This window comes from Clarias gariepinus, chromosome 28 (assembly GCF_024256425.1).
Source record: "Clarias gariepinus isolate MV-2021 ecotype Netherlands chromosome 28, CGAR_prim_01v2, whole genome shotgun sequence".
Classification (NCBI taxonomy): Eukaryota; Metazoa; Chordata; class Actinopteri; order Siluriformes; family Clariidae; genus Clarias; species Clarias gariepinus.
The window spans coordinates 12,442,345-12,459,369 of NC_071127.1; the positions used below are offsets into that span (position 1 = coordinate 12,442,345).

General features: G+C 38.1%; 1 protein-coding gene across 8 annotated transcripts in view; it reads right to left on the reverse strand.

Annotated features, from left to right (window-relative positions):
• The window catches only part of adgrb2 (adhesion G protein-coupled receptor B2), a 450,506-nt gene extending 433,941 nt beyond the window's left edge, over positions 1-16,565 (reverse strand). For all 8 annotated transcript variants that reach the window (XM_053490019.1, XM_053490013.1, XM_053490018.1 and 5 more), the window contains exon 1: positions 16,012-16,565. The gene's annotated coding sequence lies outside the window, so the exon portion shown is untranslated. The remainder of the gene's footprint in view (positions 1-16,011) is intronic.
• Between the last annotated feature and the right edge of the window lie 460 nt (positions 16,566-17,025).

Below are 17,025 nucleotides of genomic sequence, written 5' to 3' on the forward strand. Positions count from 1 at the left end.
AAATATCCAATGAGCTGTGGAATCATAAAAGCATTTTAGAATTGGATTTTACTTTGGCAAAATAATATATATTGAGCAAAAACTAGAGCGCGTCCCTATAAGGTAAAACGCACATTGTCACTCATAGCATGCATTATTCATTTTGCATTTTTTTTTATCGCGACTCATTTTTATGCTGATAATCCTAGAGCTGGCTGCACCAGCTGCTAAAAAAAACGATGCATAAAGAACACATCAAGTAGTATCTATCTACAGTGCACAAAAAAACAGGTTCCCAATGTAGCTCTTCATCCTTGTGGCCCGGATTTCCAGCTGCTCTCTCTGCAAATTCATCTTCAGAGCAAGGAGTCCATGTCTAATCACTTTCACTTGGGGGGACTGCTTTTCACTCTATCGCCATCAACAGAACAGGATTGGTTTGGAATCCAAAGCTATAAGGCTGGGTCCATGTCAGCTGACCATGATCCAATGCCGTCTGACTGCACAAGCACTGAGCTTAGCACTCATGCTTGGCTTCGTCTTTCAGTCTCATTGTCTCTAGATCATCCAATTATTAGCGCCAGTGGATAAAATCAAGGAAGAGGGAACGGGAGTGGAACGGTATTAAAAAAAAAAAGGCAGCATGGTAACTATACAAACTGGTAGCATCTTATATGTTCATCACACTGGCTGCTTTTGGATGACTTTAAATGTCACGGAAAACTGAAGGCAGTCGTGCAAGAATTATTATGTGTCTGTTTCTTTGGATGAGTTTTTTTTTTTTTTTTTAAGTTGTTTTTCTGCCATGCTGAGATTATAAGATAAAACACCTCTAAAATCTTGATAGATGGAGGACGCTTGCATGCAGTAACCTAATTTCAGGTTGTTTCAACACATTCTCTTGTTTTGCATGCTGTTTTTTTTTTTTTTTTACCTCTCACTCATTCTCTATATTTTCTGTTTTTCCCCTACATGGTCACAGGACGCCTGGAGCCTATTACAGGGGACTCGGGGCACAAGATGGGGTACATAGCAGTCCACCGCAGGGCACACAAGCACACACACTCAATTACATACTCTCTCATACAGATGTATACTATGGGCCAGTTGGAAAGGCCAATTAGAGCCTCAGGGTGGCGCAGTGGTAAAGTGCTCGCCCTACCATCCGGAGATCGCGAGTTCGTTTCCCGGGTGATGCTGTAACCTCTCGCAGCCGGAGGTCTAGAGAGAGCTGATTGGCCGAGCTCTCTCAGAGGGGAGGGATGAGAGGTACTTCGGGCTCCCACATTAATGACGGCTCTACAGTTAATCAGGGGCGTCTGTGAGCTCATGTGAGAGGAGCGGATAGCGCTGTCCTCCTAGTGTGTTACTCCACCCCCATAGAGCGTGAGTTACATGGTTTGGAGAAAACATGTGATAGTCTTTGACCTTCCTGACTAACTGGTAGTAGTAGCCTTAATGTTGGAGCCCCCTAGTGACGGGGAGGAATTGGACATGAAAAAAAAAATCAAGCATGCTTGATTGATTGCTATACAGTGCAATTATGGTTAGCCTCTAGAGTTTGTAAATGGTATAATTACATAAGTGCTGTAGAGAGATGTTGAACCATATCTGTACTTAAAGGACACTACATATTCTCTGGTGTTTTGATCATGTAAGTAGAGAAAAACTATAATTCTCTTATTTTTTCTATTGTACTTTTTTATTTATTTTACAAGATGGCATAGTAGATTCGGTTCGACTTTGTGTTACAATGAACCATGGAGTCATAAAATTGCAGCATGTGCATGCTATACTTAGTAATAAATTGTGCTCATGTATTATGTGATTTGAAATAAATGAATAAATAAATAAATAAATAAATAATCCTTTAAGTAACCAAGCAGACATTTTAGATGTTTACACCACAGTTTAAGTCTATTTTTTATTTTTTTTGTAATTTAACTATGTTTCTTTCTTATTTAATATTCCCAAAAACCTCTACATCAGCCTGGCTGAGTGCTTTAATATTCAGATTTTCTGCAAGGTCTGATGCACGCTCGTCTCCACTCATTCCCATTCATGTGCACTTTGGTGTATTATGTGCAGCAAAGCGAAGCGCAGTGGGGATAATTTACTTAGCGGCTTCCCCACACACGGCTCTATCCTACTTACTGAACCTGCACAGTGGGCTACGCTAGAGCTCGTAGGCACACTGGAGAAAAAGTCTCCCTCACAGCGGGACCTGCAGACACACATATGCTAACACCTTTCCCGCGAGTAGAATTACAAGAAAAAATACGATAAGAATCATATTTTTTTTCTATTGATTTGTGCAGTAAAACTTCAAACAAACAAAAGACATCAAACAAACATTCTGAAACGATCTGTTATAAAGTTAATGTGGTGTTTTAAACAGTGTTACAATTTTTAGGTCCAATCAGTATTCAGTAAATGATACCATGCTTTGTTTCTTACTGTCAGAAAACCATATACCGAAAATGGGTGACAAATTTAAAATTCAATGCTGCGGCTGGTATTTTGCAGGCATCATTTGGGTCCATTTGTCCGTTAAAGGGTAGGATCACTGGAAATCAATACAAACCTCTACTGAATGACTACCTTTATTCTACAAAAAAAAAAAAAAAAGAACATATTACATGTATATACCTGTATATTCTCTGGGAGAAGTGGCCATTCTGAATGTCCCTGCCTCCATCTGTAGGAAATGAGGGCCCAATCAGGTGTTTATTAGGACGGAAATTATAAAAATCTTATCCGATGGCTTTCACAGTCAAAGGATCTAATCTCAATTAAACCCTGATGGGAGATTTCGGAATACATGTTAGACAGAGCTCTTCACCAGCATCATCAAAACACCAATCGAGGAACTTACAGTATTAAGGCAAAACAGTGTTGGCACAGTGGCTAGTGGTTAGCACTGTCACCTTGCAAAAAATATGAATAATATGAGATATGCAAACAATTTATTTCACTTTATTGTAAGGAACATGTAACAAATAATTAAATTCTAATTCGTAATTAATTATAATTTTGCCTATTATCCGGAGATCCCTAGTTTCGATTCCCGGGTGATGATGTACAGGAGCTTCTTGCAGCCGGGGGTCTAGAGAGCTCTCTCAGTGGCGAGGGATGGAAGACACTTACATTAATCACGGCTCTACAGCCAATCATGGGCGTCTGTAAGCTCATGCAAGCGGAAGGAGCGGATAGCGCTGTCCTCCGAGTGTGTTACACCGCCCCCATAGTGCGTTAGCAGTTCAAAGAGATGGTAGTCACATAGTTTGGAGAACCCCCCCCGCCCCCCCAACTTCCCCCTCTTATATACCTATTATATAACTTACTCCAAAATTATTGCCACTTGTTAGCAAATATGCTAAAATATATAAAAAAAAATAATACAATTTCAGCAATTGATTCATATTTGGTGAATCAAAATATGTGATCAGTAAGGCAGTTCCTGTAATGTCTAACAGGGCTGGAGACATTTCTAAAGGAAATGCAGTCCATCTAAAGGGTCCTGGGCTCTAGGCAAAATATGACAAAGGGGCACTCCTACTTAATCTATGAACTGTGTGAGTTGTTCACCATTGACACACAGTCACACCCCAGTGCTCACAAAACATTGTAAATAAAGTGCTTAAAAACGCATAGAATTGTTCTATTCTATTCTATTCTATTCTATTCTATTCATGAAATAGAATGATTAAAGGAAACAATACTATTATTCATCTTATCAGTTGCATCAGGCTCTACATCACCCCTATGATTTCCTTTTATTTTTATGTTCTTCTTATACTCTTTATATTTTCAAATCTATATGAATAAAGGAAAGGTTCTTCTACAAAGGTTCATTGTAGGACTGGAAACCAGTCAGAAATGTAAGAAAATTGTATAATTGGAAGTTATAAACAGCTTTAGCATTTTTACGCTAGAGATGGGCCTCGCTATACGCGTCACTCAAGAGAGTCAATCAACACGATAGTTTACAGTGTATACACAAAGTATGCGGAAGACACAGAAATGACTGTAATGCACCTACACACCGCCACAACCCTCAATACACACACAAATCTCAACTCATCATGGTTTACTCCAACAACAAAAAAATGGCACGTACACTATGAAAACTAAACCTTGCGCAATAAATTAAGTCAAAATGCCGAGTAAAAGGGAAGTTATGCGCCAGTTAACTATTTCTACAAACTCAATGACGGGTACCTACTGTATGCTGGGGTAAAATACTACACCTAATAATTAATGCTTATTTATTACACGGACATGTTGATCTATATCGCTTTGTACGTCTACACAGTAAAATCTTCAGTGTTGTTTTGGCACTCAGATTCCATTTGAGTCTAACTAGCCCTTAATCAGCACTGTACCATGTTAATTCAACACTGAGAATTTTGCTGTGTAGGTAATCAATATTTAAAAATCAATATTCAATCAATAGTCAATGTCAAACCACATGCATTAGTGCAGAGTTGTACAAAAAAAAAAAAAGGGGGGGGGGAAAGACTAGATAATCACTGTCTTGTTTTAAAATGAAATGCCGCTATGAGGACTATTACAGTACATCCACATAAAGTCTGGACTGGCCCCTAAAGAGGTTGCTGCTGGAAAAAGAGCGAATTTCATTTCATTTCATCCATGCCCATGTGAACACGACGCGCTTCCTCTTTTCCAAGCTGAAGTTTATAAACAGCAATGCAAGACTGCATGCATAAAACGTAATAAATAATTGTTTTTGGTACAAAGTCACAGACAACCTTGGAAGTAGCAAGACCAAAAGAGGGTTACAGAAACTAGAGTCGGTAGACAGATGTGCTGCAAATTAGTGAATCAACGTAACGTTATTATTATTATTATTTGTTTGGAGAGGAGAGAACACAAGCTGACCTGATTCCTGTGTGTGTCCAGAAAAGCATAGTTCCACTTCATCCTCTCGCTGAAGCTGTCAACACGGCCAAAAAGGAGTAATTTGCAGGGCTCTGCCTGGACCTCTCAAGCCACTTTGGATAAAGCTGTTTACCCCTTAGGGTCGTCTACAGTCGTTTATGTAATGATTGGAAGTTGTGTATCGTGGTCACCATCTTGACGAGAAAAAAAGTGGAATTTATCCATATCATACATATTTATCTATTTCCATTTCAGCTTGAGATACTCCATGGAGTCAAATATGCCGATAATCAGAATGATACTGGCAAAAAGGCATTAACATATACTGTATGCAACATCATGCAAATAAATGTTAAAAGAGAACAACAACTGGTATCAATAGATTTATGATATACATTTATATCATGACAGACTGAATAAATATTTGCTCATTCATACTGTAAAAAGAGGCCAGTACTTCTGAGGTTGACTATAGGATAAGCGTGCTGTCTGGAAATATAAACAGCGGATCCGTGCTGTGTTTACTATCTTGGCATGAGCCTAGGGGCATTGTAATGTTCATGAGATTCAATCTAGTTTGCTTTTAATAAACGATGACAAAACTATCTATGCATACCCAGCTAGACACATAACTGAATTCCAAAACTGCTGACAATTACATTTGTCGGGGTAATTTAATCCGAATCAGGATGGATCGCATAAGATTGACCATAGGTTTTATTATCAGTGAAGTCTAAGTCAGCAATGATTATTTACACATTTTTTCTCTAAAATGTGACAATTTTTATTAACTTTGTAGGTGCAGTATGGCACCACAGACTAACAGATGGTCATTTTAACTTCATGAGAGGAATATACTCTAAGCCAAGCATCTGGGGTGTATAACAGCATGTGACCGGTGGGATGCAAAGAAACTGGATTCAGATACACCAAAAAACATTGCAATCACTGTAGGTTATCTAAAGTGTTTCCCAAAGCTATTTGGGTTAACAAGACTATCTACGTATGTTCCCCTATTTTAATAACACTGTGTTCAGTGATCTGATAGGAGCACTACCACTGAACAAATGACAACTTTGTAGACAAGTAATTCTCACATTAAACATGCTGTGTAGACCGACTGACCTTTAGCTTTACTTTGACTGACCGCTCGCGACTTAAGTTTAAAAGTTATGTCAATATAATTACCAAAGGACATTTATACATATTTAGATTCAGGTTATGCACCGTCTCATGCATACGCCTCGTTAAGGTTATGCAAATCAGCCGTGCGCACTTCATGCTTTTAAGGTTGGCACAGATTTCTCAAGTAGAAACGGCCAGACAGGGGGCTACAAGTTCTCTTTGGGCAGACTGAAAGATACAGTGTACTGAACACACACACAGCACGTTATACAGTATAAGCAATCACTTGTTAGACCAAAAAACAAAAAACTAAATTGAAGCTACTGCATTGAGATTTTGCATGCAAAAAAGATCTTAAAAGAACTGTTGGTGGTTCTGCAGGATGCTTAGTAAAACTTAGTAGCTGCTTTGGGTGCATGGCTTTGCTGACATGAGTTTCATGAGAGCCAGTTTACAATACTGTCCTTGCAAGAACTGTTTCAGAACAGCTGACCGTTGTGTCTTAAAATAACTGTGGCTGTTGTTACTTAGTTACTTGATGCCATACAGTATGTGTTGCATATTTGAAAAATTCCAACAACTATTGTGCTAGAATGGAGAAAAACTAATCTGAGTGGTGCTGAGTATATATGAGTCCCATATACAGTACTGTGCAAAAGTCTTAGGCACCATATTATATGCTGTACCAATTTTGTTATATATGTTTATCATGTCTGCATAATTATGTACACAATCATTCAGTATTTCCATATATAACTTAAAATTAATAAATAAATAACATTACAGAAAAATATATGCATGGCTGTAAAAGAAAAAAATATATAGTACAAGACAGACAAGATTTCAGATGGAAACAAAAAACTTAGCGAGTAGGACAAAGTTACCAGAAGAACTCATATACTCCAGCACGCTCAGTAAAACCTAACAGCTGTTTTTTTTTTTATAAAACTGCATAAATCTGTGTCTAAAACTCCTGATTTTAATCAATGAGTTTTCACTACAAATATTGACTGTTTGTTTTATTACTCTTTATTGCTTTTTATTGCTCTTTATAAAAGTTTCTTTTATGAAGAAATGTTTTCCAAAGCATCTTTTGTTTATAGCATATTTTTGTATGTGCCCAAGACTTTTGCACAGAACTATAAGTAGCATTTTTATGCATTTTATATGGAAATACTGAATAATTTTGTACATAATTATGCAGAAATTATAAACATATATTACAAAATTGCTACAGCATACAATACAGTACATATATATATATATTCACAAATCTGCATATACTATGTATATCACACTATACACACTGTCTATCCTAAAAAAATTCAAAAGACAATTTATAAATAAAAAAGGAACTGGTATGATGATTAGGAATATAACAAGCATTGTTTAGGCATCTTATGGGAGTCTATTGTCAATATGTCAATAGTGCACTGATGCATAAACAGGCCCAATCATTATCACATTAATTGCTGCAGTTTCAGTTTCATTTAAAATCATTTCAAAATATAAAATAGCACTCTATATATATATATATATATATATATATATATATATATATATGTATAGAGAGAGAGAGAGAGAGAGAGAGAGAGAGAGACCCAGTAGTGGCAGCTTAGAAGTGCTGGGGCATCAACCCAAACTATTGAGGCACCACAACTCTGCAACTGTGTATATAGCTCATAATGAGCATGATTATTTTCTTTCTTACTTGATTATTTTTGCTCTTTTTTGTCGACACCATTTTTCTTTAAAATAATATCAACAACAAAAAAATCCCTGCACATCCTCATATTTACCCTGTTTGTGCTTATCGGTCATCTTTGCAGACTGCGTAAATACAAATTAAAACTTTGTCTCCAAAATCATTTTGTACTTTTGCAATTTCTCATCACTCATGATTTCATTTTCTCACATTTAGAATTTTACTGATCAAAAAGTGCAACGAGTCAGAATGGGTTACGCGTTTTGGCCAATTAAATCGTTACTACTCATCCCACAAGATACTAAAATAAACAGGCTCAAATAAAATGACAATTATTTACAGATCTTGGTAATATTCACACTGCTCTAACAGTTATAAAGCTAATCAATCCAACGAAAAAGGTCATGTATAAACACGCTAACTTTTTCATTCTAATAAGCTGCCAGTCTGCAAAATTTATCTTTAAAAAAAATATATACACTACAAAAAATAAAATAAGAACATCACATGGACGCTGTGTGTGTTGTAACTAAGGGAACTAGCATCTCTAGCATTGGCTTGTGTTTAATTTAAAAAACATGTCAAGCAGCAACCAAACATGACAAATCCAAATTTGTTTTGCATCATGGTAATGACAGATACAGACATCACACTTTGTGTGAACAGTACAAGCTGTGGCGGTGGCATGGTGGTTGTGTGTGTGTGTGTGGTGATCCTCAGTGAAACATGAGCAAAATATACTGTATAAAAGCTGTTTTCCGATTCATAGGCTTGTGGCCTTCGCTGACTGCATAGAAATCGGAGGCCGAACCAAAATGAGACGGGCTGGTCAGCATGAGGATTTCCTATAGCTTTGGCTCAAGTCAGATCTGGGCAGGCAAGCTTCTGTTGGCTAACATCATGGAACAAAACTTATTATATATATATATATATATAATTTATGTATATTATATCAATTATCAACATAATGTTATCATATATATATATATATATATATATATATATATATAACAAATATATATTAATATATATATAACAAATTTAATACTAAAGTGTGTAATAAAACTTTTTCTAAAGTGTGTTTTTTTGGCCATCTTATATATATGATGGATTAGTGGTTGCCTTGCCTTGTACCGCCTCTGGTCAACTATATATATATATATATATATATATATAGGTACAATAGTCAGCATTGCCCTTAATGGTCTCTAGTTGGAATACAGAAGTTCCTAGATGTATATACAGTATAATATATATATATATATATATATATATATATATATATATATATATATATATACATACACTTCGAATGATGCATTTAAGGGCCGATTACATCATAGCATTACAACTAACGCTGTCCGATTTTCATGAGACATACATACAGTATCTTAAACATTGTTGCTAACTACAGTAAGTTTACCCTTTTTACGCATTATTTCAGCATGATCATAAACACTTATTAACATACGTATGACACTGGATTTTATTATTTCTCTGTCTAGTCCCTTGGCATGTTTGGATGAAAAGGAAATAAGTGTCAATCTGCAGCAATTACACAATGCAACTACTTCCACAAAGATAAGTAAATGTTAAATGTCTCAAGCTATAAGTAAGACCGATTCTCATGCGAGTTCCTGATGTCCTGAAGCCCTAAAAAAGGCAACAAAGTACCAATTAGAGAAGGTGTTCCTAATAAACTACCAGCACATTAAATATACTACAAAAACAATATAAAGTCTTGTGATAAGGGTTTGGTCCATTACAGGCCACCAGTTTCAGAGACTCCGGGCATAAATTGCACCAGCGTCCGGAGATAAACCCCATTTGTTCGAAAAATACTCCATCAATGGACATCTAAATGATACTGCTTGAGCGCACTGTCTAAGACGCCAGTTCAACATTGCCCCTAGGCATACAAATGGTTTGAGATCTGATGACTGCGAAGGTCGTTGCATATGATATCATTTCTTCACTCATCAAACCATTCGGCTTGCATGCATTCCTGATAGAAGTGGCTGAGGTCACCTATAAATGAGACAACTCTTTTCGGGATAGAATGATTTCATCATCGGATAAAGGTTATCAGTGAGAGTACCTCACATGCACGTACAGTATATATAGGTCATACATTGAGGAATTATCATGAATGTCATTGACTCAAGCCACTTGATAGTTCTTGGTAGCCTGTAGATCAAACTTTATGTGCTAAACATGAACATTGACATTTTGTCTTATTCGCTGGTTTCAAAAAGCTTCAGAAATCAGGTGCTAAAGTGTTTATTCAACTGATTCAACTGAGAGAACCGGCTTTGGGGCTGGAAATCCGAAGATCCTTTTGGAAAAGGCAAAGCACACAACAGTGTAATATGATGTGATTTGAATGGATTTAGCTTCCCTTATGTCAAGGCTAAGTGCTGTAGCTGTGTGCACACTCTGGAAGACCCAAGAGCAGTGCAACAAAATCTGAAGGATTTCATTATCACTCACTCCTCAAGGATGAGCTCATACCTGACAAATATTTACACATTCGGCTTGCAACAGTTTCTGTGATTGTGCGCATGTTTGTGTGTGTGTGTGTGTGTATGTGTGTGTGCGTGGATAGCGACTTAGCAATCAAAGATGCGTGTGATAAAACAGACTTGGCCCAGCCTGAATCTAATTACACCTTGGATTTTATGGAAATGGTTTGCATTTAGGCATGCTTTTTAGAATAAAATTACATTTTACATGCAAATCTCGTGGAGTAAGTAGTCGTATTCCGTATGTGACTGACATTAGGTGGCATATTGCAACACAGGTTACTGTTACTGTGTGAATATGTATGAGGGGTGTATGAGTGACACGACACTATAGTGGTGTAGCAGTGACAGTCAAGTAAAATAAATGTTTCATAATTAAGCTTATTATCGCTTGATGCTTAGTTTAGTCTCGATATTTTACACAAAATGGTGCAAAAACTAAACCATTTTGTGCATAGGCTGAATACTAGATGAAAGTCTGTGAACTATAGCCTTAGAGTCCTATTTTTGACTGGCAGTGGTGGAACCTGATGTGTTCTCCTGCAATCGTAGCCTCTCCTTCTCAAATGTTGATGTTCTGTGTATTCTGAGATGTTTTTCTTTTTCTGCTTACTACATTTATTTAAGCGTTCATATCCCTCCTGGCTGCTTAAACCAATCTGACTATTTTCCCCTGACTTCTCTTATCAAAAACTCTCAGAATTGTTGCGTACTCTTCCAAGGAGATCAGCAGCTTCTAAAAATCTCAAACCATAATGCCATGATCAAAGTCTTTCACAAAAAAGTTCGCAATTTTTCTTCCTTCATTCTTACGTTTGATGTGAACATTAAAGGAAACTCTTGACCTGAGTCTCTTGACCTGATCGACTAACCGCATGAATTTGCAGGTGTTCCTATTAAAGTGGACAGTTAGTATTTATTTATTTTATAATTTTTTTTTTTACTATGTTGCTATTTCAATCAGCTTTCATACTTTAAAAAATGGCTTTACCAGGACAAGATCAACGATTTGATTAGGAATGAGTCAGAGTCTAGATTTAAATCCAATTGGAAATCGGTGAGGTGAGCTCAAGACAGCTGTGCATGAGAAATGCCCGGCCCTTTTAAATGAGAAAAATAAAAAATCATGCTTTCATGAGAAAGAATGGCAATAAGTCAAGATGTGCCGAGTGATTGACTCTTACCCAAAGCGATCGAATGCCATAATAAAATATAAAAGTGCATGAACATTGATTATTTTTTTTACATATGGCTGTGTAGACGTGATTTGTACTCTACATGTGATGTAATCCAACACTGCGATTGTAATAAAAAAAATTAAGGTTTAGAACATTATCTCAGCCAAAAGCCTGTTGTGCATTCAGCGCCACTACTGTACAGTATTCCTGATTTTCACCCCAATCTTTAATCTGCTTTGGTGCATTTCCTGCCAAAGAGAGCCTCAAATTTAGGGAATGAGACACAATCTGTTTCTGTATGTGAGATGGCTTTACTAGGCTCCCTCATGCTTTGCGCTTCAATGCAACATTGCATTTCTGCCAACAGCTCATGCATTTGGTCCGTATGTCTGCCGCCAGCTTCTCTAATCTGCGTTTCTTTTTCTTTCTTTCACAGGAGCGTGTCCCGCACCAGAGCAATGGAACATTCTTTTTGCTTTCTAGAAGACTTTGCAGTTAAGGCATCACCAACGGCATTATGTATACGGCGGTTAGGTCTGAAAGTGCCGGTCACAGATGTCCAGGTCCCAAACAACTTGCGTATTGATCTGCCCACCGTCCAACTCAAACAGGGCTTGGCAGAACAAACAATGTCCAATTTTCCCCTGAAATACACAATGGCTTGTTATAGTTAAGAAGTCTAAATAATTCACATAAGGTACAACCTTAAAGATTTTAACATTCGTTGATCTGCATCCACACAGCTTTAAATCGCTAGCAATAAGTCAAATGATTTCAGTGTTACATCGGGCATTTTGGATCAACTTCCACAAAATTATATAAGAGTGGTAGAATGTATTGTTTTATACCAGACGCCTTTTATAGGCTGCACACTTGAGGCTATGGTCACACGGGTCACTGTTCTGAAGGAAACATCTCTGGTGGCCCAGAAGGAAAGGTAACAGAATGTTAATATCAGGTTATTGACACCAGATAATGCACAGAGGCTGCTGTTTGTTTGCCCTTGCTTTACACTGGATAGTTATAATCCTTCATATAGTGTCACTATCACTATCATGTATTATCCATGTAATGTAACAATATGTTATAACTCTGGTTGTCCATTCTATTATTTAAAAATAAATACAATTAAAGGTATTTTTCCTTTTTATTATTATTAAAAATGGAATTGGCAGGATGATGAATGTTAGATGAATGTAAAGGCTTGTATAAAGTGGGACAGATTTAATAGTAATTTTTATATTGTATTTATTAGTTCATTGTCTATACCGTTTATCCTGTAAAGAGTCACAGGGGGCCTTAAGCCCATCCCAGGAGACTTTTGGCACAATGTGAGATACACGCCGGACAGGGTGGCAATCTATCGCAGAGCACATACCGCACACTACTGGCAATTTGGGAATGCCAATTAAGCTAATGAGCATGTCTTTGCATGTCCGGAGTACCCAGAGGAAACCCACCAAGCACAGGGAGAACATGCACACTCCGCGCACACAGTCCCGGGGCAGGAATCTAAACGTCGACCTTGGAGGTGCAAGGCCACAGTGCTAACCAACATGCCACATATTAAATTATATGTAATTAAACCAATTACTAGACGTTTCTTTTAGACAATCAATGTGTTAGTGTTTCTATCAGTTGAGTTTGAAAGACAGTTTTCTCCCTTTTTACTTTTTGGGTTTCCCAAGGGTGCCAGTCCATCATAGGACACAAGCACACATACTGTACTGTACTTGCACGCTCATTCAAACTAGTGTTTATAATCACTATAATTCCATGTACATTTGATCACATCTAATTTACAGCCTGTTCAAGATGATATTGGTATTCACCTTTATATCAATTAAGAGCAAAGTATTATTTTGGTATTCCCTTTGATGGGGTATTTGTCCCAACATTCAGATAACTTCTAATAAATAATGGTATTTTGTAGTTGTTAGTCTTTCAGCTATTCCCGTTAAGGGGGCGACACGGCGGATCATCCAACCTGCACAACAACTTGACACAGGTTTTATACCAAATGTCCCTTCTGACACAACCACACTGCATCTAGTAGCGTGTAGTGTCTAGTAGTGGTTTTGGGTGGGAATCAAACCCAGGCCTTCCACATAGCAGGCAAGAAACCTACTACTGAGCCACCAATGTGGCCAAACAATTAGCTTAATTTTTTTTGGACATTCTTATATAACACAGTTTACATGAATCAAAATAGTTTGCAATTCTTGCAAAACTGCCTAAAGCCAATAGGAATTGTATAATATTCTGTAATGTGAAATTAATTATGACTGAATTGTTCTGCACATTTAGCTAGAAAAAATCTATTATTTTACAAAAAGGCAGGTTGAGCATCAACCATATACAGTAACCCCCCCCCCCATGTTAAAATTAAGAAACAGGTTTCACATTATAGAGCTGTCAAGATGTGAAATGCTCAATGGAACTCACACACTAGAAGCGACCTCATACTTAGACGTGAATGTGCATTGAGGGGAGAGGGGGGGGAAGCCATAAGGTATATGTCGCTTCAAAAGTCATAACTTTACTCACTGCATTATAAAGAGAAAGACAAAGAATCAATACCATCTGTGAGACTTTGGATTTCTATCTTGACTGAACATAATGGAAAAAAAAAACATTTTATAAAAGCAAATATTGCTTTCAGACCCCTCACTGTCACAATCATGTGGGGGAACATGTCAGTACATAATCCTTGGCGGACAGAATAAGAAAATGACAGCAGCTAGATTCGGCTGGCTAGGAGATCGAGATGCAAGAGACTGCAACTTACAAAAACACACTGGGGACGATCCTGTCACATGAGCATGGCTACTTTATTCTCCCCGGATTTATAGCATGCCTCAAGATGCTCTGCAGTGCTCTTGCTTCTAGGATACATGGATCATTGTTTCTCATCAATAGACAATCGATACTTCTTCAGCACATTGCATTATAGAAGAAATTAATTTTGAGACTTCAGGGTCCACCGTTGTATGCCTCATTATATATATAAAGAGCACATTTCGGATTCTGAAATCATTAGCATAACATTACACAATATACATAATATAGCTTATGTGATAACTCCAGCATTAATGCACTGACGGCACTGCAAAACAATATAAACCTTTTTTTTTACGAATCCCAACGCCATTAATATGTTCATGATTTGTCTCGGTGATTGAAATGAATTACCTAAACTAAGCAGTGATATAGAAATCAGTATGATTTTTTGATAGGAAAGCACTGATAAGGAGATAAATAAAGGAATAAAAGGAATAGTATTCATTAAGGATTTCCTGTAGCTGACTTTATCTAAACCACTCACTCTACTGTCAGATATCACACTCCCATTTTTTTTTCCTTTTCTTTCGGAACTGCCATACAAGCACCACACTGCCAAGAAGTGGAGAGATAAGGGAGGAGTTTAGTTTATTTGGGGACAAAAATTGGATGGTCAGGGATTGGGGTTTACTCAACCAGGCAAGGCCAAGCTGTCACCTGGCTCATGTTCCACATGCAGTGATCCATGGTCCATTGCTTGCAAGCTAAATAGCGAGCTGCTTTAACAGTGTTTGGCAACATGCACACCAGCAAGTGATGTACAGTACTGTAGGTCCAAACCATGTAGAAACATTTTATTTTAATCCCATGCACTGTTCGTTTGGCACAAGAGAGGAATGTTATCCCCTTAAGGCTGCACTTATGCTAATGTACCTGGGGTGTATGAACGCATAGAAGGGGGCTTTAACCATATCTTGCATTAGCAGCTCTGTTCGCGTCCCCATTGCCAAATTCCAGACGAAGTGCATTAATGGATATCGCGCCTGGACAGGCAACGCTCGTGAATTGTTCTCTGGCATTAAGAGATGTGTTCTTAAAGTGAGCGCGCTCGCGCTCTGGTGTATGCGTATTTCTCCCGGATCCGAGCTAAAGCTGCACTCAACAGATGGGCGAATGTTCATCAGCAGCACCACCTGCATGCACGAGAGAAAACCACCGCGCGAAAAGGCGAAGAGATAGATAGGCTGGGCGCGTGCATCACACATAAATGGTTATTCCGTAAGCGAGTTGAGTTGTGCTGTGCAATCAGCATAGATAGGAAAGCGCAAATGCGTCGGTGCGTGCGCCAAGCTCTCCAAAGCAGCAGGTGTGCCACATAATAAATATATCATCCATATATCACCAAAAAAAAAAAAAAGAAAGAAAAGGGTAAATGCGACAGTCCTTGTAGTATGCTACAGTACTACAAGGCGGAATTGCTTCCAGTGATCAATAGCTGAAGATGTTTTGTTTCCCCCTTCTATAATAAGTGATCATAACTCTAAGGCATTCCGTGTGCAAAGAAGTTACCATCGGGAGAATAAAAAAGAAAAGAAGAAGAAGAAGCAAGGATTAAAACGTTGCTCGTAAGAGGAATTGCAATAAGAGATGGAGACGCGCGCAACTTCAGATAATACGGGGGGAATAAAAATGAAAGAAAGAATAGGACTGATGAGACTTTACGACTCGTGCGTACGCACACAGACTGCTAATACGTCTTTGCATGCGTAGGGTGTCTGTTTGAAGCGGTTGATCAATAAGAAGAAGCATGCAGAATTACCTGATCTCTCTGACAGCAGCAGTTATTCGACAGTGCCGGATGCGTTTTTTAGGTACGAATGAAGTTCGCCGTCCATGATGATGCGCTTCAGTTTGAAGAAGATCAAGCAGCTTTTCACTGAAGCTCTTCACAAATCTATCCACCCACCGGGGTTCGGTCACGCGGGATATGAGGGCATGAAAAAATACTGGAGGATACGCGACATTTGGGGGGGGGGAAACAAAAATAAGTATATATAATGTAGACAGACTTAAAAATAAAAAGAAAGCATAAATAATAATGCTTGAAAAATTGCAAGATCAGGAGGTTATCAGAGGTCCAGACTAGTTCACAATCTTAAAGCGCCGGTAATTCCAAGCATCCTCATAATCCCAACCGAATTAAACCATGATTTTTTTTTTTTTTTTTTTTAAATCCGCGTTATCCCGGGTGATGCAGTTAATATTGTATATATTCGTTCTTCCTGCCTTCATTTATTTTACAACCACGACATCTCCCTCTCTCTCTCTCTCTCTGTCTATCCTTCCGCAGCTGGATCTCGAGCGTGTCGCTCTCTCCTGGAATCCGAGCTCTAACCGGACGAGCTGTGCCGCGCGCGGGCGCGCATCTGGATCCCCCGCATTCGAGACGGAGGCGCGCGCTCTCTCGCGTAGTGGAGGGGATGACTAGTCCGCGCGCACTGCTTTAGTGACGTCAGGCGGCGCAGATCCCCAATCAGGGGTGTCAAATACTATTTCACACCCTGCAGAAAAAAAGAAAGGGGAAAAAAAAAAGAATCGAGCATTGTATACATGAGCAGGTCCTCAAACAGATATCAACAAATTAGCAAGAGAAAAAGAGGAGATGATTTTTTTTTATCATTATACAGTCTAACAGTTTCCATTCCTTTTATCCAAATAGATTATGCAAAAAAAGGGCGCCTCTGATTGGATGCCATTCCCACGTGTACCAGCTCTTACAACTTTAATTCCAACATCCTGTTGTTGTTCTGTTTTTGTTGTTGTTTCAGCTGCT